General features: G+C 49.6%; 1 protein-coding gene across 4 annotated transcripts in view; it reads right to left on the bottom strand.

Annotated features, from left to right (window-relative positions):
- SGCD (sarcoglycan delta) overlaps nucleotides 1–25,775 on the bottom strand; it is a 788,612-nt gene that overhangs the window by 716,119 nt on the left and 46,718 nt on the right. Inside the window, exon 1 of one of the 4 annotated variants that reach the window (XM_069199630.1) lies at nucleotides 11,607–12,240. The exons of 2 other annotated variants lie outside the window; for them this stretch is intronic. The gene's annotated coding sequence lies outside the window, so the exon portion shown is untranslated. Of the gene's footprint in view, nucleotides 1–11,606; nucleotides 12,241–25,775 lie in introns of those variants that run through there. One more of the 4 variants, XM_069199631.1, reaches the window with a different exon arrangement.

Genomic DNA, 25,775 nt, shown 5'->3' with positions numbered 1-25,775 from the left:
ATAAATCAAAGCTAGATAACATTTAAGCTATCTAAGTTCCTACTAGATAACTTCATATTTTATGTATCACCGGTGTCCAAGGGCTCTTCCTACCTGTAGTGGATTTAGGCCTCGAAGTGGACATCAGCTCTCTCAGTGTCACAAAGCAACTATTTGCAACTTTCTGAGCAGATCAGACTCCGCACTATGCATCCAGCTCCCTGGTGGTGTTAGGCCTGGCACTGCACACCCATCACTCTGGTAGTGCCAAGATTTGTATTCCAATCACAACTTTCAGGAGCGTCAGGCCTGCTAAGTCACAACAAGTGATCTGGGGTGTTAGGCCCAGTGATGCACAACTACTTCTTTTGGTGAGTAAGTAGGGATGAAAGGCTCAAGCAACTGTAGCAGTTCATCCACACTCTGGTTTATTTTTCAATGTTCCTTAAAAGGTCCCTTGTTTCTAGAATTTTCAGGTGGCTCTTTATTCAAGTAACACCCTCTTATTCAAATGCACCCACATGTGTCACCCTGAGGTAGTTGGGGAATACGCTCAGTCGAACCAGCTATGTGGGGCGGCCTGGTTGGTTATGATGATCCTCCTATATGTGGGTGGATAGACCCCTATTTGCTGTACCCAAAGGGTGAGTTTTGCACTCAAGGGGTGAGGTCTATGGCCCCCACTGTACTCTCAATCAAGCCACTGTATTGTGGTTCTCTCTTCCTCCACCCCTACTATAAACTGGAAACCGGACAAAAAATGTTTCCTCAATTGGATGGCTTCTGAAGCTTTTAGAGTTGCTCCATCGCTTACTGGGTCTGGGTCTGGGCCCCTGCCCAGCTCCCGCCCCTTCCAAGAATAAATATACACTGTTTTGAGGCAGTTCTTTGAAGAATCTCGGACCTTGAAGTTAGACCTGATTGAATCTTGTCCTGGTGCTTCTTGGACAGTGGAACTGCGTTTTGTCCATCTCCCCAAGGCTAGCACCAAACCTGAAAAAGCTCTGCGGGGTGTTCTGTTGCTGCACCTGTCTGTAACGGTGTACTTGTCTGAAAAAGGTGCCTTTCTGAAAGCAGCGGCTCCCCAACAATAACAGTAAAGTAAACCTCATGAGAGTGTGGTATCTAAACATAGTAGTCCGAATATCATCTGACAGAAATATCTTGCCCTAAATATTGCTTACAAAAATATCAACCCACTGTAGTTATTGACAGAACATCCTCATAAAATGGGATATTTTGTAAATGACATTCTGACAAACGGTCATCCTGGGGAAGCCTCTATGATTCTCTTGGGTCAATGCTGGCCAACCAAGCAATCCAGTTGGGGATCCCAAGAAATGATGACCTCTGTCAGTGCTGCGCTGAGGACTGGTGGCTCACCTCTAGGAGTTGTGAGAAGCATCCAGAGGTACAGTCTATGGGGGCCTCCACTGCCTCTGCTAGGCTCTGCAGAGGTTCAGCAACCTCCAGACCCTGTGCCCTCAGCTTTTCCACACGATGCAAAGCCCAGTCTCGCGTTGGGCACACCTGGGTCACGATTTCACATCTTCTATTTAGAGCGCATTGATCTGCCTATCTCCTCCAACAGCAAGAGGGTTCCAGAAGATTCCAGCACCATCAGACACAAGGAGGTTTACACCTCTGGCTTTGGTAACAATGGTTTCAAAAGGTCTAGGGGAGCCCTAATTCTAAGTCAAGGACAGCCAGGTTATCGATAGGCCAGTAGAGTGTTTCAGCTCTGATCAGCAGTTAAAAATAAACAACATTGTTAGTTTGTATTCCAAAAGGAGCTGGAATATTTTATCTGCAACTGGTAATAGCACATGCTATTATTAGGTCCAATAACTAAACGTTTTCTTGATGCTCAGCAGGACATTTTTCCCTTTTCCCCTTTTAAACGTCCTCGGGGATTGCGCTTCAGAAAGCTGCGGAAGTTTTACAAAAGGACAGGACATGTCTATTTAACTTTTCCCACCACTAATAAATATTGTATCTGACCCAGCATATACATCAGCCCCAGGAGAGAACCCGTGACCGCTTGACCTTGACCGCCCCGCCACCTAGAGCCGGAGAAGTTGCACACAACGTCCTGCCTCAAACCATGAAGCCAGCATGCTGGTTAGTACAGAATGGACACATCCTTCTTTCCGCTTCAGGGGTTGGGGAACACACGGGAAAACCACAGCAAATTGATAGTCTCAGCTCTCTGGCCCCACTAACCGAGCAGCTATCCGGGCTATCGCGGAATCAGCGCTGCACGCAAACATGGCGATGCTATCAACAGTACAGATCTTTGGGCAAGTCACTGCATCAGCACTGCACACCCGGCTCTCCTGTGATGTCACACGCCATGCTTTCGGAATAGCACTGACCCAACACTGCACACACAGATCTCGGGAGATGTCATGGATCAGCACTGCATGCACACCGAGCTCTCCGGGAATATCATTACCCCAACACTGCACATGCTGGTCTCTGGAGGGGTCACCGGAACAGCACTGCACACTTGCCTCTCCTCGGATGTCTACAGCCCTGTGTCACACACCTACATCTCCGGGAAGAACAGTAACCCAACACTGCACATGCAGGTCTCTGGAGGGGTCACCGGAACAGCACTGCACACTTGCCTCTCCTCGGATGTCTACAGCCCTGTGTCACACACCTACATCTCCGGGAACGTCACTATCCCAACACTGCACACGCAGGTCTCTGGGGGTGTCACTGGACACCTAGCTCTCACTGCACACCTAGCTCTCTTCACTTGCACACATAGATCTCCGGTGTCATCGCTAACCCAGCACTGCACCTACAGGTCTCTGGGGGTGTCACTGGACACCTAGCTCTCACTGCACACCTACCTCTCTTCACTCTGTCACACATAGATCTGTCACTGGACACCTAGCTCTCACTGCACACCTACCTCTCTTCACTGTCACACATAGATCTCCGGTGTCATCGCTAACCCAGCACTGCACCCCTAGCTCTCCTCGGATGTCTACAGCCCTGTGTCACACACCTACATCTCCGGGAACGTCACTATCCCAACACTGCACACGCAGGTCTCTGGGGGTGTCACTGGACACCTAGCTCTCACTGCACACCTAGCTCTCTTCACTTGCACACATAGATCTCCGGTGTCATCGCTAACCCAGCACTGCACCCCTAGCTCTCCTCGGATGTCTACAGCCCTGTGTCACACACCTACATCTCCGGGAACGTCACTATCCCAACACTGCACACGCAGGTCTCTGGGGGTGTCACTGGACACCTAGCTCTCACTGCACACCTAGCTCTCTTCACTTGCACACATAGATCTCCGGTGTCATCGCTAACCCAGCACTGCACCTACAGGTCTCTGGGGGTGTCACTGGACACCTAGCTCTCACTGCACACCTACCTCTCTTCACTGTCACACATAGATCTCCGGTGTCATCGCTAACCCAGCACTGCACCCCTAGCTCTCCTCGGATGTCTACAGCCCTGTGTCACACACCTACATCTCCGGGAACGTCACTATCCCAACACTGCACACGTAGGTCTCTGGGGGTGTCACTGGACACCTAGCTCTCACTGCACACCTACCTCTCTTCACTCTGTCACACATAGATCTGTCACTGGACACCTAGCTCTCACTGCACACCTACCTCTCTTCACTCTGTCACACATAGATCTGTCACTGGACACCTAGCTCTCACTGCACACCTACCTCTCTTCACTGTCACACATAGATCTCCGGTGTCATCGCTAACCCAGCACTGCACCCCTAGCTCTCCTCGGATGTCTACAGCCCTGTGTCACACACCTACATCTCCGGGAACGTCACTATCCCAACACTGCACACGCAGGTCTCTGGGGGTGTCACTGGACACCTAGCTCTCACTGCACACCTAGCTCTCTTCACTTGCACACATAGATCTCCGGTGTCATCGCTAACCCAGCACTGCACCTACAGGTCTCTGGGGGTGTCACTGGACACCTAGCTCTCACTGCACACCTACCTCTCTTCACTGTCACACATAGATCTCCGGTGTCATCGCTAACCCAGCACTGCACCCCTAGCTCTCCTCGGATGTCTACAGCCCTGTGTCACACACCTACATCTCCGGGAACGTCACTATCCCAACACTGCACACGTAGGTCTCTGGGGGTGTCACTGGACACCTAGCTCTCACTGCACACCTACCTCTCTTCACTCTGTCACACATAGATCTCCGGTGACATCGCTAACCCAGCGCTGCACCTACAGGTCTCTGGCGGTGTCACTGGCCCAGCAGCACTGCACACCTACCTCTCTTCACTGTGTCACAAACCTAGATGACTGGGAATATCACTAAGCCAACACTGCACACACCGATCTCGGGAGAGGGCCAGCACCGCTCAGCTAGCTCTCCTGGAAGATCCGTAGCCCTGCATCACACACCAAGCTCTCCAGGAATATCACTAACCCAACACTGCACATGCAGGTCTTCGGAGGGGTCATTGGCCCAGCACTGCACACATAGCTCTCCTCGGATGTCTACAGCCATGTTTCACACACCTACATCTCCGGGAAGAACAGTAACCCAACACTGCACATGCAGGTCTCTGGAGGAGTCACTGGCCCAGCACTGCACACCTAGCTCTCCTCGGATGTCTACAGCCCTGTGTCACACACCTACATCTCTGGGAATAACAGCAACCCAACCCTGCACATGCAGGTCTCTGGCGGTGTCACTGGCCCAGCACTGCACACATAGCTCTTCTCGGATGTCTACAGCCCTGTGTCACACACCTACATCTCCGGGAATAACAGCAACCCAACCCTGCACATGCAGGTCTCAGGCGGTGTCACTGGCCCAGCACTGCACACCTAGCTCTCCTCGGATGTCTACAGCCATGTGTCACACACCTACATCTCCGGGAATAACAGCAACCCAACCCTGCACATGCAGGTCTCTGGCGGTGTCACTGGCCCAGCACTGCACACATAGCTCTTCTCAGATGTCTACAGCCCTGTGTCACACACCTACATCTCCGGGAATAACAGCAACCCAACCCTGCACATGCAGGTCTCTGGCGGGGTCACTGGCCCAGCACTGCACACATAGCTCTTCTCAGATGTCTACAGCCATGTGTCACACACCTACATCTCCGGGAATAACAGCAACCCAACCCTGCACATGCAGGTCTCTGGCGGTGTCACTGGCCCAGCACTGCACACCTAGCTCTCCTCAGATGTCTACAGCCATGTGTCACACACCTACATCTCCGGGAATAACAGTAACCTAACCCTGCACATGCAGATCTCTGGCGGTGTCACTGGCCCAGCACTGCATTCACAGCTCTTCTCAGATGTCTACAGCCCTGTGTCACACACCTACATCTCTGGGAATAACAGCAACCCAACCCTGCACATGCAGGTCTCTGGCGGTGTCACTGGCCCAGCACTGCACACCTAGCTCTCCTCAGATGTCTACAGCCCTGTGTCACACACCTACATCTCCGGGAAGAACAGTAACCCAAAACTGCACATGCAGGTCTCTGGAGGGGTCACTGGCCCAGCACTGCACACATAGCTCTCCTCGGATGTCTACAGGCATGTGTCACACACCTACATCTCCGGGAATAACAGCAATCCAACCCTGCACATGCAGGTCTCTGGCGGTGTCACTGGCCCAGCACTGCACACCTAGCTCTCCTGGGGTGTATGTAGCCCTGGAGTACACACCTAGCCCTCTCCAGTACCACCGACGTAGCTCTGCACACCCAAATCGTTGGCGATATCACTGATGCTTCTCTGCACACGCAGGTCTCTGGAGTTGTCACTGGCCCCAGCACTGCCCACCCAGTTCTCCAGTGATCTTATTGGCCCAGCACTGCACGCTTAGAAGGCTCTGACTGGAAGTATAGCCGGATTACGCGGCTGTTTTTGCAGCATTGCTCTCCAGACAGACTGACTGCACATACAGAATAGTTAGTCAATAAAAGTATGTTTGTGCCTTTTTCCGAGTTACTTGTCGCCCTCCCACGTTGTCTATATTTGTGGCTATACTCGCCCAAGAGACAGGATGAGTCAGTTGTCTGTGTGCTCTAGGCACAGACATCTCAGTGGCCCACACACCAAACCCACTGATGCTGCTCTTAGGACCCAGTGGGACTCCCCCGCTTCCCCTTTCCTAAAATGAGTTTGGTGTTACTTCTTCCTATCAAGTACTGTCAATCAAACACAGTACCAGCAGTACAACACAGAGCCGGCTGGTTTAGCCTCACCTCGCCCACACTGTGCCCGTCACAGCAGCTCCTGCAAAACAGGCATGTGAACAACCCTGTCAATCGAAGGCCTACCCATGCAGCAAGCAGTATGAGACATGTGCCAGAGCTGTGGATCCCTGATATGGAGCAGGGAAGTGCACTTTTTTTTTATAACCAAAGGGACAATAAAAGACACAACAATTTCAGCAACAGTGTGCTAGCGGTTCAGTTATGTATCATAAAAACAATAATTTGAAACTATAGGTGGGAAGGTAAAACACAAAGACACTGATGTTCTAGTTCAGTGTCACCTTTCAATGCGCCCATGTACCACAGGCAGAGCACAAGCAAGCACCAGCATATAGGACAGATGTATGAAACTTTTTTGTGGTTGCAAACACTGCAATTCAAGGTTCGGAACCATACATTTTTTTTTTGCCAGGAATCAATTCTGTTTTATGAGCCTGTACAGTTTTACTGACTCCTAGGATATGACTGCAACTGAATACCAATTCGGTATATGGAAGGGGAATGTTGTGGACGTCCCTTCCAAATACCAAACTGGTACAGGATGAATCAATGATTTCAGAATGGAATTCTGGTCACAAACTATTGACATGTTACTGACTCCCAAGCTGAAGTGGTAATTTATTCAGAAAAGGGAAGGTGTCACCTTTTTAGGCCACCTCTCCTTTGTGAATTGTGGAAAACGCTTCAGAGGGAGCAGACAGTAGTCACCAGGACCACTAGCAACTCTCATAGAACCTTATTAAAAAAACGTTTTAAAAAAATGAAACACAGCTCTGTTTCCTTTAAGGAACAGAGACTGCTTTAAAAAACTCTTTATTAAAAAGCAATCACCAACATGGTGGTCTGCTCACCATTGCAGGCTACCATCCATATGATTGCCACCAATCTGAATGAATCGCAATTATTGACATACCTTATGAATAGTAATGAGGTGGGCAGGACTGTGACCCACTCCAATTTGGAATTTGCAAATTGATCTGTTAGAACATAGGTCAGTTAACGAAAATTCAATACTGGTTGTTAAATGACTGATCACAAAACACAAGCATTTTTTGTGACCACTAAAGTGATACATCTGGCCTATAATGCGCTATGTTCGCAACACAAGAGATCCAACATTGGTCAGCAAATTATCCACAAAAACTTGACCTCATGCATATAATTCGAAGTGTCTATACATTAGTGCACCACACACACAGAAACATTTACTGATTTTATTAAATCTGACCTAACAGTCAGCACCATAGTATCTACACAGGAATGATCAAATAGTAGGAAAAAAAGCAATCATAAGTCACATTCAATGAAGCAATAAATCAATCATTGAGCATGCAATTTAATTGCTTTTTTATCAAAACATCTTTGCACATCCTGCCAACTAAGACAACCGTTCTGATTACAGCAGTCATTTTTGTATACATCAACAAAAGTGAGCACTTCCAAACCTTTTAGTTTGTGCATCACATACATGAAACACTTAAACATAAAACACTGGACAGTAAACATAGAACATCAATGATTGGTCCAACAATCCTCTCCTTGTTCCGGAAGCCATGTGGTATTCATTGACACCTATATAGAAAATCCACATGTAAGAGGTGGTTGCCTAATCTGTTCCAGACCTAAAACATCCTTATTTTCAAAGAAGAAAAATTGGAAAGGCCTGTGGTGTAAAGTCCTTAAAGGCAAAATTCAATCTTGCTTGCAACCTCTCAATAATATGTAGTCGACGCGTTTCGGCCCCTTCAACTATGGGCCTCCTCAGGACTAATGGAGAGAGCCACACTCTAAAGCGGCGTAGTTTTTTATATACGCTGATCGATGTGAAGAAATTCTTGCATTACATGAATAAGTGATCCCGAAAGCGATGTCCTAAATGCTTGCATCTGTTTAGGACCCTTTGCAGCTTTGAGATTTGGACGCATGGGAACCATAAATAGTGAGTCGGAGTGCCCGAAAAACAGTCAGCACAGCCAGGTCACTTGCACACATGTACATAGGTATCGGTTTAGCATTTTAAACAGCGAACAAACTCCAACTTTTGACACTCACCCAGATGGCTTTTCACCCCCAATCAAATTTATGGAATCTAACTCCATTCCCACAAACTCCCTCTCACATATTTATTTCCCGCTCCTTGCACAGCTTTGATCCATCCCTAGGTTCATGTGTCTGAAAAGTGGTGAAAGAGAAGTTCTCAGCATACCAGATCTAGAGTGGTTCAGATAACTGCGGAATATAAATGCAAACCTGAGTCCAGCAGACTGCCATCGTTGCTAGAGCTAAAAGACTTCTCAAACTGTAAATAGGTCCTGAGATTCTAATTTCAGACGGAACTCCAGCAAAAATGGGAGGGATACTGTCCCATAAATGGGCCAATTTTTGAAAAGCTGGAAAAGGTACTTTTACAGTAAAATAGGTGCTAGGCCGTGACACTGGAAAGAATTATAAAGAGTGTTTTAGAGGGTCTCACTTATAGCTATTTATCACCGTGAGCAAATGAGTTTTAAGTGAGCTCGAAGCCCTCTCCCATTGGTGGTCACTTACTGTCCATGTTAGCAGAGCAGCCCCAGAGGTCCTAACCAGAGCCAAAGAATGGACAGTTCGGGGTGGATTCCAGCTAGACACCAGTGACATGTGAATACTTAGGCCACACCACAGACCTTCGATGGCACCCTCATGGCAGCAGCATCACTCAGTGACGGGGACTTCAACAAAAGGTGAACTTGATGGGATCACAACAGGGGTGACCATTGAGACGCTAATCCAACAAAGTCCACAACAAAATCAATGGAAATTCCTGTTTGGCCTCTTGCAAGTGGTTTCTACTGCATTGCCTGCTGGTATATGGTGCTATTTAATTAACTTCTGCAGGAGAAAACTGGCAGGTGCATCCCAGAGCAGGTGACTGGTGTTTATTGCTTTCATCTGCTATTTTTATTTAGCCAGTAATTTTCCACTTGTATTTTTCCTGTGGAACAGCTACAGACCAATGCCTGATACGACCGTTTGATCCAGTACAAACCAGTCATAACTAATAAACTAAAATCTCATCTTGCTTGGAAAAGCGAGAAGCATAAATTTATCAAAATTCTTAAATATGCAAACTTTTTAGGTCACATCTACAAAAGTGAGAAGAGGCTGACCAAACAGAGGGAGACTGGCATGCCAAGCTTTACTGTGGGTGAACTTAGCATGAGCCCATTATATTTCATGAGTCTCTCAGAGCACTTTCTGTAAACGTGTGCTTACACCCATGCAACTGTGGCCCCTATTGAGGAAGCCACACTCATGGCTTTAGCGGGCACCAATGGTGACAGAAGGCACTCTTAGTGATAATGGTTCATCAGAGTGGCAGACTGTGCCTCAAGTGGATGCCTAGGCCAGCAGCAGGCACCTGTGGCATGAAATCAAACTCCAATGGTTGCTGGCAGTGTGGAGACTAGGAATGTGGTTAGTTTTAGCAAACACATTGTTAAACAATGACAAAGATGTTCTTTTCAAGCAGTTTTTCACTTATGGCAGGGTCAAAGGTCTCCGGAATTAGAAAACTCAATATTCTCGAAGTATTACAACCCACACCATATACAGAATTGGGAGGCAGGCACGGTTCAAGCCCCTTCACTTCGACACTCACAACTCCCGGGCCCCAGAGGCTGGTGGTGGGCAGCTCTGGACACCCCAGTGGGCAGGACCGGACTGGGAACCCAAAGCAGTCCTGGCAATTTTGTCAGACCAGTCCTCCATCCAACCCTCCCACCCCATGAGCAGGGGGCAGCAAGTGTGAAGAAATGTTGCTTTTGTTACTGGAGGCTGATATTGCAGCACCGCTGAAAAACCGACCCCAGAAACAAAACTGGCCTCCACCCTTCCAGGCTCCTGGGGAAACGCTTGACGCCTGCTACCGCCAGGCCAGCCCTGCCAGTGGGATCCAGAATACTGTCATCTAGATGTGATTTCTGCATATTTATGCATTTGCCAGATGTTCCCACAGAATTCATTATCCATCTGCAGCATCATTTGCAGATTTTAACAAAAAGAAGTTTCTTGCTCAAACTAATCAAAAGTTAATAAAAACACAGCAGCACCTGTTGCTATGCAGTGGAAAGCCCTTTACAAAGGTTGATTGGTCATCTTTCGGTTGCTTATTGCTTTATATGGGTCTCAAACGGGTACTTAAGAGGTTGTACCTTTGTCCAGATAGTGTTAACGCCTGAATTAATGACAAAACAATGAGCCAAAACTACATCAACATGCGCAGCATTATGCCACCTAATTTAGCCAGTTTGCCACATGATTCGGTCCGCTCCTGCTGCATAGTTCCACTTACCCTGCCTGACACCCATGATATGATCTAAAAGTGTTTACAACATGCACTCGTGTGTCTACAGGGGGAATTTATGAATAATACTTATTTTGATGGGTGTCACCAATCAATTTAAAAAACGGACAGCATATTTTAAATTAAAGAATAAGTAGGCGGTCGAGGTGCTGGACTACGTGACATCAGATAAAACAGCGCCCCCTACTTGCGTGAGTAACTTCGTGGTCACTTATCCCGTCCCCTCCCCCCTCGCTGTCAAAACCCCCTGCCACTTTCTGGACCCCCAAAATAACCCCTGTGTGTCAATCTCCGATAAACTCAGCAATGCGACCTGGGTACCCAGAAACGGGCATTAGGAGATGGGCACTGGAAACTCGGCAGCGCGGTCTGCACATAAGGTTTTGGCTCTGGGTACTGCGAGGCAGGCAATGTGGGCTAAGTGGTGGCATATGGGCTCTCCGAGGTGTGCCAGGGGATGGGCAATGCCATCGGAGCAGTGCGGGCTGGCAGCTGAGAGGTATGCGGTTAGAGACGGGCAATGAGATATGGACTCTCTTATCTGGGCAATGAACGCTGGGCGCTAGGAGCTAGGCACTCTGAGGTGCCCCCTTGAAGCTGGGCATTGGTGGGTGGGGCTAGAACCTGGGGTCAGAAAGTGGTGCGCTGGGGCAGGAATCAGGACACTACTAGCTCGGCACTGGAATCTGGAAGATGGGCAGAAGAGGATGGGCACTGGCAGATGGGTGCACTGCCAGATGGGCAGTGTGAGCTTGGGCCCAAACACAATGAGGGCTTCCCACTGGAAAAAGTTGCTAGGAACTAGAAGCTGTCGACTAAGAGTGTGGTCACTTCCCGACGGACATTAACTAAAGCTTAGCATCTGAACTCACAGAAAAGGATATGGCTGCGATCCGTGGAGAGAGGCGAGGGCCGCCACGGAGTTCGGCGTAGGTCCCCAGGGGACACCGCCAAGGTGTGCAGTGGAGAGAGTTTCTAAGGTGTCTCAGAGACAGTAACCAGGGCACGGGAAGTTACGCACCTGTCATGAAGACGATGGGGCGGCACACCCCCGGCGAGCGCTCACCCCGGCAGTGCCACCGGTCCATGCCGAGAACAGCAGGGCGCACAGCCGGCCCCTCCATGGGGGCTTCAGAGGACGGCCATCCGAGCCGTGAGTGCATCAAGGGGAGGGCCTCCGGCCCATGAGTGCATCAAGGGGTGAGCATCCAAGCCATGCGTTGTTCAGGGCGCGCGCATCCGAGTGGGACGGACCAGGTGCCTCAGAGTGAGGGTGTCTGATGCATGGTGGCCACCATGGCCGAGCGCCACAGAGGGGCTGCAGACAAGCCAAAGATATCCGAGCGACGGGCACTTCAGAGAGCAAAGCGCGAGCCGCGGGACCCCGAGTCAGGGTGCTGGAGGATTCAGAGGGTCGGCGGGAGGCAGGTGCCACAGCCCCGGCTCATCCTCTGCAGCACGTCCACCTTCCCCGGCAGAGCATGTGTGAGGCAAAGAGCTGTCTGCACAGGAAGCACTTCAGGAGAGGGCGGTGAGAGGATGCTGGCCCTCCTCCTCCCCACTCTGGTCCTCCCCCCGCGGATCCCCCTCCTCCTCACGCTGATCCGCCGCCTGCTGCTGATGCCCTGCCTGCTGCTGAAACTCCTTCTCTCCCTGCTGATCCAGTGCCTGCTTTTGCTACTCTGCCTGTTGATGGCCCCTTATTCGTCAGCCGATCCTCCGCCTGCTGTTGCTGGTCTGCCTCCTCCTGTCCCGCCGACCCGACCGACTCGAGCTCTGCTGGTGCTGCTCATTCAGGTGTTCGTCTCCTCCTGCTGCGGATGATGATTCCCTTCCTGCTGAAAACTCTTTCTGCTGAGTCTCAACTGGCTGATTCTCCTCATGCTTACCCTCTCCCTCCTGATGCTGCCCTTTCACCATCTGCTGTGGCTGACCTCCCTGCCCCCTCTTGCTATTGGTCTTTACCCACCTGTTGCTGGCCCTTCTCGGCTTGATGGTGGCTATTCCCTTCTGGCCCTTCACCTCTGTTAAAAGTCCCCTCGCCGCTAGGTCCCCCCATTTTTCCTTCCCTCCGCTGCTGGTACTTTCCCTCCCGCTGCAAGTCCTTCCCCTCTTCTTGCTGGCCCTTCCCTTCAACTTCCTGTCCTTCCCCTCCAGATGCTGACCCTTCATCTCCTGGCCTTTCACCTCCTCTGCTGCTGGCCATTCACCTCTGTCACAAGTCCTTCCCCTCCCGCTGCTGGTCCCTCCGTTCCTGCAGTTAGTACTGACCCTCTGGCTGATAGTCTATCCACTTAACCCCCCCATTGCTGCCGGTACTTTCCTCCCTAGTCCCCTCTCCCGCCAGTGCTGACCTTTCTCATCCTGCTGGAGGCCCTTCCCTCTTCCTATGTTTTAGGTCGAGCATGCAAGCGCTTTGACCTGTTGTAAGTATTGTGGGCTTTTAACCACGCCCATCTCGCATGTATCACTTTCACTCCTTCCTGAGCTTGCCTTTCAAAAATCACTTGATTTAATTCATAAGCGCTTTATGTTTGCCTCGCCTTTGGGCGGTTTTGTTTCCGCCTTGCAGACTGACCCTGTTACATGGATTATTGCACTATTACTGATATAATTCAGCTGGGTGAACTATTTTTTTCTTTTGTCTCTCCCCTTCGTGCTCCATGGCGGCTATGGCCCTCACAGCGCTCACAGCGCAAACTCGATCGCCGGTAATGAAGCGCAGGTCACATTGTTCACAGTTACCCAATCAGAGTCATTTCTTTTGGCTCTCCACTTCACACTCGTTAGCTTTCACAAAAATCCTTGTAATTGATAAATGCTTTACATAAAAAACAGAGAAATCTTCAAAGTGGCTCTCCTGACACATCAGGAGAGCCGATACTACTATACTCACTGCGGGGACGTGGTTTGGCCGCCGAAGGAAATGGCCGCCTGATTAGTGAGCTACGCTCGCCGAGTGGGGCCTGGGGACACGCAGGGGCTACCGATCGACGGGGGTGCCTCCCCCTGCTGTGTGCTGCTCACCTGCGTGTGCGGCAGATGCTCGGGGGGCCCGCTTCCCCCCCCAACAGACGGCAAGGTGGCTGCAGTTGCACCGCTGCCCTCTGATGCGTGAGGAGCTGCGGCCTGGATTTTCTCCCCACGCGGGGACGACATCAGGTGAGAGAGGCGCTGGGGCAGATCGCGCCCGGTCGCATGTGGAGGATTGGGGCTCGCCCACTTCTGACGACCCCTGGTGACCTGGCTGAGGCTTCCCCCGAGCCCCTGGAGAAAATATGGGAGCGGAGGGAGAGTTGAGAAGAGGCTGCCTACCATCCTCTCCCCAGCACTCGCTTGAGCGGGTCCATCCGCTCTGGTGGGCAGGTGGCAATCATCCCGCACCCACCCGCGGACACCCTCACCAGCGGAACACGTGAAGTTTGCAGCACATGTGGGGGGCGCGCTATTGCTACCCACCGCCCCGGCTGTATGGATTTGCTACCCTACCCAGCCACGCATAGCCCAACAGGCAGGCTCTAATCTGCAATTGCTCGCCCCTAGAACAGCGCGACACGAAAGAAGAGGACGCCATCGTGGAGTGATAGTCCACACAGATTGGGAGTTGCTAAAGGGGTGGATCGTACCCCCGATCCTCCGAAGGTGCACCTTGCTCCAGGAACTGGAACACCACCCTTACCAATGGGACCGGCCCATATCTACAGCAGGCCCACCTTGCCTTGAGGCGTCACACCTGGCACGACCAGGGCTGGAGCCCCACACTGGGATTGAGCCTGATCGTGACAGGCCAAGGCTGGGGCGTTAGTGACGCCAAGGGTCCAACCAGCTCACGGGCACCTGTGAGGTACGTTAAGCCTACCACTCAGGAGATCAGATACGGCCACATAGCCCCGGTTATACGTTGTCTCCAGGCTTACTTTGCAGTGCACAGTGAGCGGTCCTCGCACTGGATTTTCCACTAGTGGAAGACACCTACGTCCCCTGCACAGCCACAACATAGCCCCATCGTTACGAAGATATTCTGAGGATCCTACCTGGACCCCTTCTCTCTGGGTGGCGATGCCAAGTGGGAAATCATCAGGCAGACTTTCCCGCCAACTACTGTTCTCTGAAGCTATTGCACTACCGAGACCCATGGCGGCGCAGGCGATCCATCATTGCTCCACGACTCTGCCGGCCGACTCCCGTTCGACCGATGTCACTGACCGTGTACTACAGTAAATCACTGCAGTGGGACGGCGCTTAGAGGTAATGGACTTGAACATCTCAGACCTCTCTGCAGCCTCCACCTCCATACGGGCAGATATAGCCTGTTTCCAAGTGACAGTAACAGACCTGGACCAACCCCTCACGACCGTCAAGGATCGCATCGCGACAATGCCGGTACAGGACACAGAGATACAGCACCTGCGGACAAAGATCACTGACTTGGAGGACAGGAGCCAGAGAGGCAATGTCCGTTTTGTTGGTATACCGGAACTCATGGAAGCCTCTAATGTCAAGGCCTTTCTTAAAAACTTTCTTCCTGAACTCACAGGCCTAGATTTCTCCCCACCATTGGAGTTTCAAAGGGCCCACAGAATTGGTCCTCTGCATAAAGCGACCTCTGGACGACCTTGTGCCATCATCACATGCTTCCTCCGTCACAAGCAGACCCGCCAAGTCATCTCTGCAGCCAGATCTCAAGGCCCGTACTCATTGGAAGGTCATGAAATACCGGTGGCCGTGGACTTCTCAAGAGTAATGAATGAGAAACAGAAAGCTTTCTTGGCCTTACGACCACAACTAAGGACGCTGGACATCAAATTCGGTCTTTTTGAACCTGCTCGTATGTGGATCACCCAGGATGGCAAATCAAGAGACTTCCTTGAACCTGCGGACCTTAGTTCCTTTTTGGACGACCTTGCTACACAACCCATGGATCACACTTCAGCCCACCCTAGACCAGGCTCCCCTGCCCTGGGAGATCCCCCCTCCATTTCTGCTCCTCATCACCATGCCGCTTCGCAGAAGAGAAGAAGGACCTATGATCGCTCACTGAAATCACAGGACGGCCGAGAGCATGCCCTTCAGGCTGTGATCGCTCTCAGCCAGGATCAAGGCAGAGACAAATCCCGCTCCCCTTTGAAACCATCGCCGACCGCAGATCGCCCGTCGTGCTGAACTTCTGAAGAAACCGAGAAACCGAGCCCACCAGTCAGGAGCGCATACCTCCCCGCTGGACAGCTAAGTGCCCTGCTCCCCCTCCCCGTCTCTATCTACCTCTGTTATGGTGGGAGTTGTTAGCACTGTAGTTATTGCTTTCACCGCTACTGTTGATATTGTGTTCCCCTTTGCATAGAGCTACTTAAACGTCTGGCTCATAGGGTGTACTACGTCATTTCTGAAGCCTTGCCCCAGACGGGGCTTCAGGGACATAGCGTAAGCTGACTACCTCAAGTGTTCCTCAAAAGTTCCTGGCCGCAATCTACCCCGGCTAGTATATTCACTGTTAAAAGTTAATAGTACTTTATGAGATGTTTTGTCTTCAGGCCGATGTTTGACTCATGCTGTTGGGTATAGACCCGCCTCTTGGTTCCATCCTTTTTACTGAAACTCCTCCACCCGTCATGTCGGTCTGAGACTGTTACCGCCATAGCCCACTGAAGTACACAACATGAAGTTCACTACTGGAACCAGCATGACCCCACTCCATGTTTTCCCCTATATAACCGTCCATTGCCCTGGGGTGACTTCCAGGCGACTCATGGTGTTCCCCTTCATCTCCTGCATCCTGGACCTCCCAACCTCCCATAATACTTACTTCCAGCACCAAATCTGCTGCCCCCGGCTTGAAGGTATACTCCCTCCAACCCTTCTTCAGGGATACTCGCAGGGCTGCCTAGAGATATTGCCACAGAGACCTCATAGCTCCTCTCCGGTGCTACTGGCCCGGTGTGGCTGTCACCCTTTCTCTTTCAACCCGAGACATGCTGAGGCCCACTCATCTCGGTTCTACGGCAGATTCCTTCCTGTTTTCCTCTCAGTCTTCCCCCTGACACGATACGCTTCCCCGGGGCCCCCTTTGCAGTGTCTGAGCATACTGCCTAGTGTTGTCCACCCCTGGCTGTTTGTCACTGGTCCCTCGGGGCTCCCTTCCCCCCTTCCTCTTCTCCTCTGCACTCGTTCAGCAGGCGGGCCATGCAGGTCCCGACCTGCAGCTCAACAGGGCTCACAGTAGTGAGGTATTTGCCTCGGCTCCTATAGACCCCGGCTCAGTGTGTTCTTTTTTGTATCCTCCAGTTTTTATTCCCCAACCTCTACCTTTCCTCTCTAAGCTCGCCCTTCACTCCTTTTTATCTTATTCTACTATATTCTGAGTTAGCCTGTTCGCACCTTACTTCCCCCCACGTATTCTGTTCTTTCCCGCCTCTCTTTCTTTGTCTCTTTGTCTGTCCACTCGCCCCTCTCCTCTTTCCTGACCAAGGGTCCCCTCCACAATCCCCCACATATCCCCCCAGCGCCCACCCATCCTAAAATTGCCATTACCATAGTGTCTCTTCTTTAGGAGCGCTAGAGTACAGGGGACCACATGCTCACTGAGACCCGATAGACTAAGCCTGACAATGGGGCCGACAGTTTTGCTGGCGGTCCTTTCGTGGAACGTACATGTCATGACTCATTATATTAAGAGGCAAAAAGTCTTATCCTACCTGCGGTCCAAAAAAACGGACATCACCCTTCTACAAGAAAAGCATCTTTCTCTCTCGCAATCGGAGAAACTGCGTAGAGATTGGGTGGGGAAGGTGCTCTTCAGTGGAGCCCTGTCCGTGCGTTGTGAGATGCAGGGCTCGGGGAGGAAATGTGGGGTAGCGATTCTCATTCGTCGATCCCTACAGTTCAGACTCCTCAAAAGTGGTCTAACCTTGAGGGACGTTATATCCTCACCAAGCTTAAATTGGGCGCTTATGCGGTCTGTGTTGGCTCCATTTATGCCCCCATGGGCTCCAAACGGCTTTTTTTCCTCTCCCTAAATTGGTTACTGACGGAGATTGGAGCGTCCCAGTACTTACTGGGTGGGGATTGGAACCTGGTGCAAGACGCCTTTCTAGACCGATCGGGTGGCCTTGACGTAAGCAACAACGCTGAACGGGCTCTCCTTGGTGATATCCTTTCAGATCATGGTCTGCTGGATCATTGGCGCCTCTCCCATCTATCAGACCATGAAAATACTTTTGTCTCACCAGTTCATAGGACCCAATCCAGACTAGATCATTTCCTCGTCACACCAGCTGCTGCACACAGTTAGGGAGTCTCAGATCTTACCGGCCGCATTGTCTGACCACTCCCCTGTTCTTTTGGCCCTGGGGCTGGCGTCTCCGGGACATAAACCATGGCGTCTTTAGACTTCTAGATATCAGACACCGAGGGGGGAAGAGCAACTCTGATCCCACGTCACCACTTATTTACTCAACAACAAAGGCTCGTCCTCCTCACCCCAGTTGTTGGGGGCTGCAGCGAAGGCGACGATAAGGGGGCAACTCATGAGGGACGCTGCCATTACCATTGCCCATAGGCGTGACAAACAGCGAGCTCTAGAGGATTGCACAGCCCAGACTACCCGTGAATACACCCTGTCTCCCTCCTCCTCCACCCGACGTCGCCTGGAACAGGCCAAAATGGAGCTCAATGCTTTCTTCACCTCACAAGCGGAAAACACGTTACAACGATTGAAAGGTCGTCACTATGAGCATGGAGAGAAGGCTGGATGATTATTGGCTGCTCAACTCCACCAAAGAGAGGCGGCTCTGGCCATTCCGGTTTGCATGGCACTGATCGTATGCTTATTACACACCCCCAGGCAATAGCGGACGAGTTCGGATGCTTTTACCAGACCCTATACACTCTTGAAACAGTAGAAGACCAGGATAAGTTGACCACCCTCTCGGAGGCTGGCAGGGCTCTTTTAGAAGGGGAAATTAGCAAAGAAGAGATCGCAAAAGCAATAGCCAAACTCCCTTATCATAAGGCCCCTGGGGAGGATGGATTCTCTGCAGAATTTTATAAATGGACGGGTGCGGACACAGTAGACACCCTATATGAGGCCTTCCGCCGGGCGGACCAGAGAGGTTCCTTACACCCTCTCTCTGACAATACTTCCACAGTAGTACTACCCAAAACAGGTAAGGATCCCCTCTTCTGCGGCAGTTACCGCCCCATATCTCTCCTCAATGGAAACGTTAAAATACTGGCAGGCATTTTAGCGAACCGCCTCAAAAAGGTCATCCCATCTCTCATACATCATAGGCAAGTGGGTTTCGTCCCCGGCCGTTCATCTCAGAATCATTTGCGTACCCTGCTCCATGCTCTCTGGGAGACTCAATTCTCTCGGGAGGAGGCCCTTGCCCTCTCCCTGGACTCTGAGAAGGAATTTGATCACATAGAGTGGTGGTACCTTTTTGAAACTCTAAAACGGTTCGGACTCAGGACCAGCTTTATAAATAAGGTGCGTTTGCTATATGACTCGCCGACAGCACAGGTCAATTGCGGTGGGTTTCTATTCAACGTCTTTCCTATCAGGAGGGGACTCGTCAGGGCTGTCCCCTATCGCCACTATTGTTTCTGCTGGCTGTAGAATCCTTAACGGCTGTGATCCGCAGATCAAGTCTCATTTCCGGAGTACCCATTCCTGGCGGTAGTTCCACCATTTACTTATGAGCCGATGATATCTTACTAACTCTCACTGAACCAGCTAAGTCCCTGCTGGCGCTCCAAACCATTTTATCTGACTTTGAACTTCTCTCGGGTTACAGGATCAAATGGGATAAGAGCGAAGCACTACCTCTATACCCTGTGACAGTAATCGCGTCCATGCAGGGTTTGCCGGTCAAGTGGAAGCAGTCACGTCTTAAATATCTCGGCATCCACATTAATAGGGGATTGGAGAATATGATGGCTGACAACCTACACCCACTGCTTGCCAACATGAAAAGGGACTTTAACAAATGGGCACATCTGTGCCTCTCTATGTGGGGCAGAGCTCAGGCAGTGCACATGGTGACCCTGCCGAGATTCTTATATGTTCTCGGCATGTTGCCGCTACAGATCCCTCTGACTCTCCTTAGAGAGATGGATCGTCGCATCCGAGCCTTTGTTTGGAGATCACTACGCCCCCACCTACCCAGGGATACATTACTTGCCCTGCGCAAGACCGGTGGGCTGGGTCTCCCCTTGGTGGAACATTACGCCCTTTCATTACACCTCTCGCAATTGGTCTTCCTTCAAGATCCGCCACTGTGGGTGGAGGTGGAACGAACGCTCTAGCGCTCCTTACCGGGACTTAACATGCTCCACAGCACTGGACATACCCCCCTTGGCCAATCAATCCCATGTTCAGAGCCATGCGGAACGCCTGGTGGCAGTGCACCGCTTATTAGGAATGAATCCCTTGATACATTACAGGGCTCCACTCTGGGGCAACGCAGAATTCATGATTGAGGGAAAGTCTATAGACTGGGAGGAATAGTGATCGAAGGGTCTTCTGCGTATTGGTCAACTCCTGACCAATGGCCAACTGAAGCCTTTCGTGGATCTCCGGAAGGAATTTGATCTACCCGCCCATTACTCGTGGCGTTTTCTACAGCTCAAACACTGTCTCGGGAGACGTATGGGGACATATCCCTGGCAACTCTCCCAATCCCCGGTGCTCCACTACTTAGAAACCTGGGGTCTTTTCCAAGGTGTCAAATCTGGAATGTATACCCTGCTGAACCGCCATCTATTTTCCCTTCCCCTCTTGGTCTCTCTCAAAAACAAGTGGCAGGTGCGACTTCAGACAGAATATGAGATGGAGGATTGGGCAGATCTGATTGAGGCATGGGATCATGGGACTCGGGAAGCTCGCTTGAAATTCAGTCTCCTCAAGACACTTCACGATTGGTACAGGACTCCCCAGAAACTGTGGTCTGCAGGGTTACTACCTCACGTCACTTGCTGGCGATGCCCCCACACCCGCTGCGATTTACTTCACATCTTGCATGATTGCCCTGCCATCCAACCTTTCTGGCGATCAGTGGGGTGTACCCTCAGGGAAACACTACCCTTACCGCCTTCTCTTATCCCTTCCCTCCTATTGCTGCATGATACCAGCGACATATACGACCTTCCTCGACCACAGCAACGTTTACTGCACACAGCACTAGCCACGGCCAAATTGTGCATCCTCAGACACTGGTGCGCAGAAACAGCTCCTTCTCATGGACAATGGATCACTGCAAGGTATCAAGCTGCCTCTCATGAACGACTTATCTATAGCCTCCAGGATAAGGTGGATATTTTCCTTCGGACGTGGGCCCCCTTCCTCTCTACACCGGAGGACTGAGCGCTCCCTTACTACCGACTTGTTCTGGGATGCATAACGGTAATGGCAACCTCCCCGCACAGGGGCTATACGCATACAAACACATTGCTCACCCCAGCTGTGTTTTAGCTACATACATGCACGTGCCTGTGTTTGGGTCTGACACTACCTCCTCACTGACGGGCCTCCCCTCTCCTTCCTCCCTCCTTCTTACCTCCGTCCTCTCACTCATGTCAAATACACCCTTTCTCCCCCCCATAGCACCCCCCACCCAGTCACCTCTACTGCACCCCTCCTCCACTTTGACTCCTATCTCTTAGTATTCGACTGTGCCTAGACATGTACGCCTGCTTCTTGCTAACCCCTTTTCTGTTGGCTTCTCTGCCCCCTCCTCTCTCTCTGTCCTCTCTAGCTGTCACTGCATTCCGCGACCTCCTTTGGTACATAGGTATGGCACATACTGCGGTCACCGTGGCTTATATCCTTTACTGAGCGCTTTCCTTCTTCTCTCCCCCCTAGACTCACCCAGGCTTCCTGACATTTTGGTTATCTCACTTGCACCCCCCCCTCTCTCCCCTGTACGTCCCCTGCTGACTCTTACTTCTTCTTCATCCTTCTCTTCCCCTCTTTTCCCCCTTTCCCTTCCTCCTGTGCATCCATTAAACTCCCATTCTACCGTCCTGGTTCTATCTACCTGCCTCAGGTTCATGACCTCCTCCCTCGAGGATCCGGGGTCCTGCGTTATCACCCTCAATAACTGAACACTCTTGGCTCCACCCCTGTCATCTCTCCCCACATTTGGTGGATTTGAGTATCCTGGAAGGGCCGAATGTCACCACGTACTATACCCGCTTCCTAGTCTGTCCTTGCCCTGCTAATGTTACCTGGACCTAGCCAACACGCAATGACACCCAGGGTGATTCTGTGGAGGGGTAGTCGAAAGTGTCTTACCCAGATTCCTAGAGACCCAGTACAGACTGGGCACGGGGTAGCTCACTGGCGGTTTCCCGCACTTCGGTATGGTTAACATTTGCTTTTTCATTGTGCTCCTGATTTGATTCAGAGCATGATAGGCTCTCTTGTTTATCTGAATATAACAATATACCTAATTGTCTCTGTATTCCTGTATTGCAGTGTTCGTACCGCCAAGTTTGTGTACTTTGCTTTATGGAAGGCTCTATGTAATGTCTTATTGTTTTTTGTTTTTTTCCTTGAATAAAGAATTACTACACAAAAACAATACTCACTATACTATTGAGAAATATATAACAAAAACAGTACTCACTGCACTTGGGAAACTCGCCCCACAATCCTTTTGCAAAACATTTTTGCCAATAACTCAGCCTGTGATGGTCCTGGTACAATAGGATCACCACCAAACCATTTAGCATGCCATGCTCTTTCTGTCTAGGTCATCTCCCACCATTCAGTGTCTTTTAATGCTCTCTCATGGCTGGAACATTTGTTTTACAGCTGGGAATAGCTCCTGTTTTAAGGGCCTTATTTATAATATCATTTCTATAGGATTGCTACCCCTGAAAATGTGTAATGCACTGTGTGCTCTAGGGGCTACGTATATGGTAAAACTGCATTATTTAATTACATTTTCTTTTTGTGTGGTAATGCCCTCCAGGGCTAACTATACAGTTACATGGCCATGCTTCTTACAAATGCTGTTTTCATTGTGGTGTCCTCTAGGGGCTGTTCTGAGCATTGCAGTCAACATACTATAATATGTGTGGCACAAAAGATTGCCACATAATGCTTTGCAGGGTATTACTTTTACAAAACATGTTTGCTCATAACTCAGCCTGTGGTGGTCCTAGGAGAATGGGACCACCTTCAAAACGATCTTTCTGTCTACGTCATCTCTGGGACCCCACACTAGTTTAATGGGGGGTCCCGACACTAGTTTAATGGGGACCCCAAAATAATAACCCCTCCCACCAATCAGTGTCTTCTAAGCTTTCTTATGGCTAAAACTTTTGTTTTACAGCCGGGAGAAGTTTTGTTTTAAAGGCCTTGTTTGTAATATCATTGCTGTAGGCCTGCTAGCCCAAAAAACACCCTATAATGGCTAAGTATATAGTTACACTGCATTACTTTCTCCTGTTTTTTCTCATGGGGTTATTCCCTCTAGGGGCTAACAATATGGTTACATGACCATGTTTCCTAAAAATGATATTTTTGTTATGGTGCACTCTAGGGCCTGTTTTGAGCATTATAATCTAATGCCAACGTTTAATTCTGATAAGGGTTTATATGATAATTGTATATGTTTTAATAATCTCTCCTTATAATAATTATGACAATGATTCAGGCCAACTTAACATCCTTATTACACTATGACCTTTTGAACACTCTTGATATTTTTGGGTGACAATTCTAGTTTATTTCTTCGCCGTGGCTGTCTTGTGTCTTTTCTGGGACTTGTGTTAACCAGCCAGCAATTCCGATAGTGGGGTGGTGAAAGTGGTATTCTATTGGAATTAGCATGACAGATTTAAATTAAGATGCTAAATGCCAACATTTTCATTTTTTGCTGCAGGTTGAAGAAGAAGGTAAATGAAAGTGCTTTAGTTATATGCAGGACCACTGAAATTATGTGTCCCAGAAAGGACGAAAATATGAGGCAGGGTTGACCACTTTATGTTGCAAGAAAAGTCCAGTTATGAATTTACAATGCCAATAGCTCTCACTCAGGTAAATACAAGACCTATTGCACTGCAAATGCTTGTTAAATTTCCTGTCATATGGCTCCTGAATCAAGACAACGATGACACTTGGTCACAGTAACAGGAGCCGCAGCACATCCTCACAAATGTTTGCAAAAGTAAGCATATTGGAGTATCACTTTAAGGTAGTTTATACCTGCAGTCCAACAAACCATGCCAAAGACAATAAATAAAAACCTAATCTTTTACTTACTGGGCTAATCTAATAAAAATAGTTAAAAGGACTAGTGCAGTGCATCTCAAACTAAATATACTATGTTATCTGGCACTTCTATACCATGGAATTGTCACTAGTCTGGCATTGTGGCACTCTAAATTTTTGAAGAGATTAAACCCAAACTGGCATGTTTGGGTGAAAAGGTGTCTGGTATAGTATGTGAGGCTCTGACAGAGTAGTCTGGTTGTGTTGTGGTTAACGTAACCCTGCTGGTATATGGTTCATCTTTGTAGGGTGTAAGTGATGTGAAAGGGTAGCCTCATGCATAATTACTCAAACAGCCCTGGATTAGTGAGCCCTCACAGTGACAGTGTATTATCTTGTCCATTCTTTCAGGATGAGGATTTCCAGGTGTAGACTGTGCTTGTGGTCCAGGCAAGAGAATACTAGCATGGCAGAAGCCCAAACTTTTGTGGGGGAAGCCTATGTACAAAATATCCATTCTAGGTTTTGGAGCATATTGGGAGTTCTTTAGAGCAACTATTTGAGGTTCTAAGGTACGCTCTTCATCTAGAATGATTCCAATTCCAAATGTTATCACTGTGCTTAAGTCTGTGGCCCAGGTGTTAAGCCACTTTGTGGAAGGTCGTTTTACACATCTGAAGATGTTTGCTTTGTCCAGGTTCAGTTTAAAATGGTTGGCAGTCAACAAGGCTGTTAATGGTGACCACACATCGTAACTGTCTGGGTATCTTGAGGGTTTTTAAAATAAGGATGATCTGTGTAGATTGACCAAAACAGACCAAAGCATGGAATCAACCCAGGCAGAGTGCTGGGGAAGCTGCTGAAGAGAAAGGGCAAACATTTTTGAGCTTTGAAAGATACCAGTATCCAGGCAGCTGAAGCAAGCACCATGTGGTGTCAGGGATGTAAGGTGGTTACTTGATGCAAGAAGGGGAAAATACTGGTCAGTGATGGAGAGTAGTAAATACAGTAAAGAGCTCTAGTTGAAGCTACAGGCTGCCTCACTTAAGACAGCCTGGGTTCTTAGCCTGTCCACAGCAGAGACTATAATAGATACTGTCTCCCTGCAGGGTCCAAACCTGCCTCGTGTATTTAAAAGGTTGCTTTTCTGCAGTGAATTTCAGAGTCTGAACGTTGACTCTCCTTTGTATTAGCTAAGCAAAGGCACTTTGGTTTGCTGATGTTCTGTAGTTTGCAGGCTTGTCTGCATCCAGTTCACGCTTGTTTTAGGAAATGTTTCAGGGATAAGCATTGGACCTTTTTTCCCAAGGTACTCCTAGTAAGTTAGGCATTTGTTACCTTTCACAGAGCTTGCACAATTTCCTTGCCTTTTTGCCTTTACATCCTGTTTTGTTTCTGTAAAATGTTGTTGGCCTTAGGACTCTGAGTACTTTACCACTGCTAACCAATGCTAAAGTGCATATGCTTCTCCCCCAAAAATGGTGACGTTGGCATTTCCCCAATTGGCATATTTAATTTACTTGTACGTCCCTTGTAAAGTGGTATATGGCATACCAAGGGCCTGGAAATTAAATTTTACTAGTGAGCCTGCAGCACTGATTGTGCCACCCACTTATGTACCCCTATAACAATGTCTCGGGCCTTTCACTGCAGAGTGTGTGTGCAGTTTCACTGCAACCTAGACTTAGCACTTAAAACTTCTTGCCAAGACTTAAACTCTCCTTTTCTTATATATAAGTCACCCCTAAGGTAGGCCCTATGCAGCCCATAAGGCAGGGTGGCATGTAAGTAAAGGGCAGGACATGTACTCTTACGTTTTACATGGCCTGGTAATGCAAAATGACTGTCCTGGTAATGAAAAACTCCTAAAGTAGTTTTTCATTACTGTGAGGCCAGTTCCTCTCATAGGCCAGCATTGGGAATTTCTTAAAATGTTTTAAGCTGTAATTCCTGATCAGAGAGGAGCAGCTGCAT

Source organism: Pleurodeles waltl, chromosome 7 (genome assembly GCF_031143425.1).
Source record: "Pleurodeles waltl isolate 20211129_DDA chromosome 7, aPleWal1.hap1.20221129, whole genome shotgun sequence".
Taxonomy (NCBI): domain Eukaryota; kingdom Metazoa; phylum Chordata; class Amphibia; order Caudata; family Salamandridae; genus Pleurodeles; species Pleurodeles waltl.
Note: the sequence above shows the minus strand (reverse complement) of the source record. Positions and strands in the feature narration are given on the sequence as shown.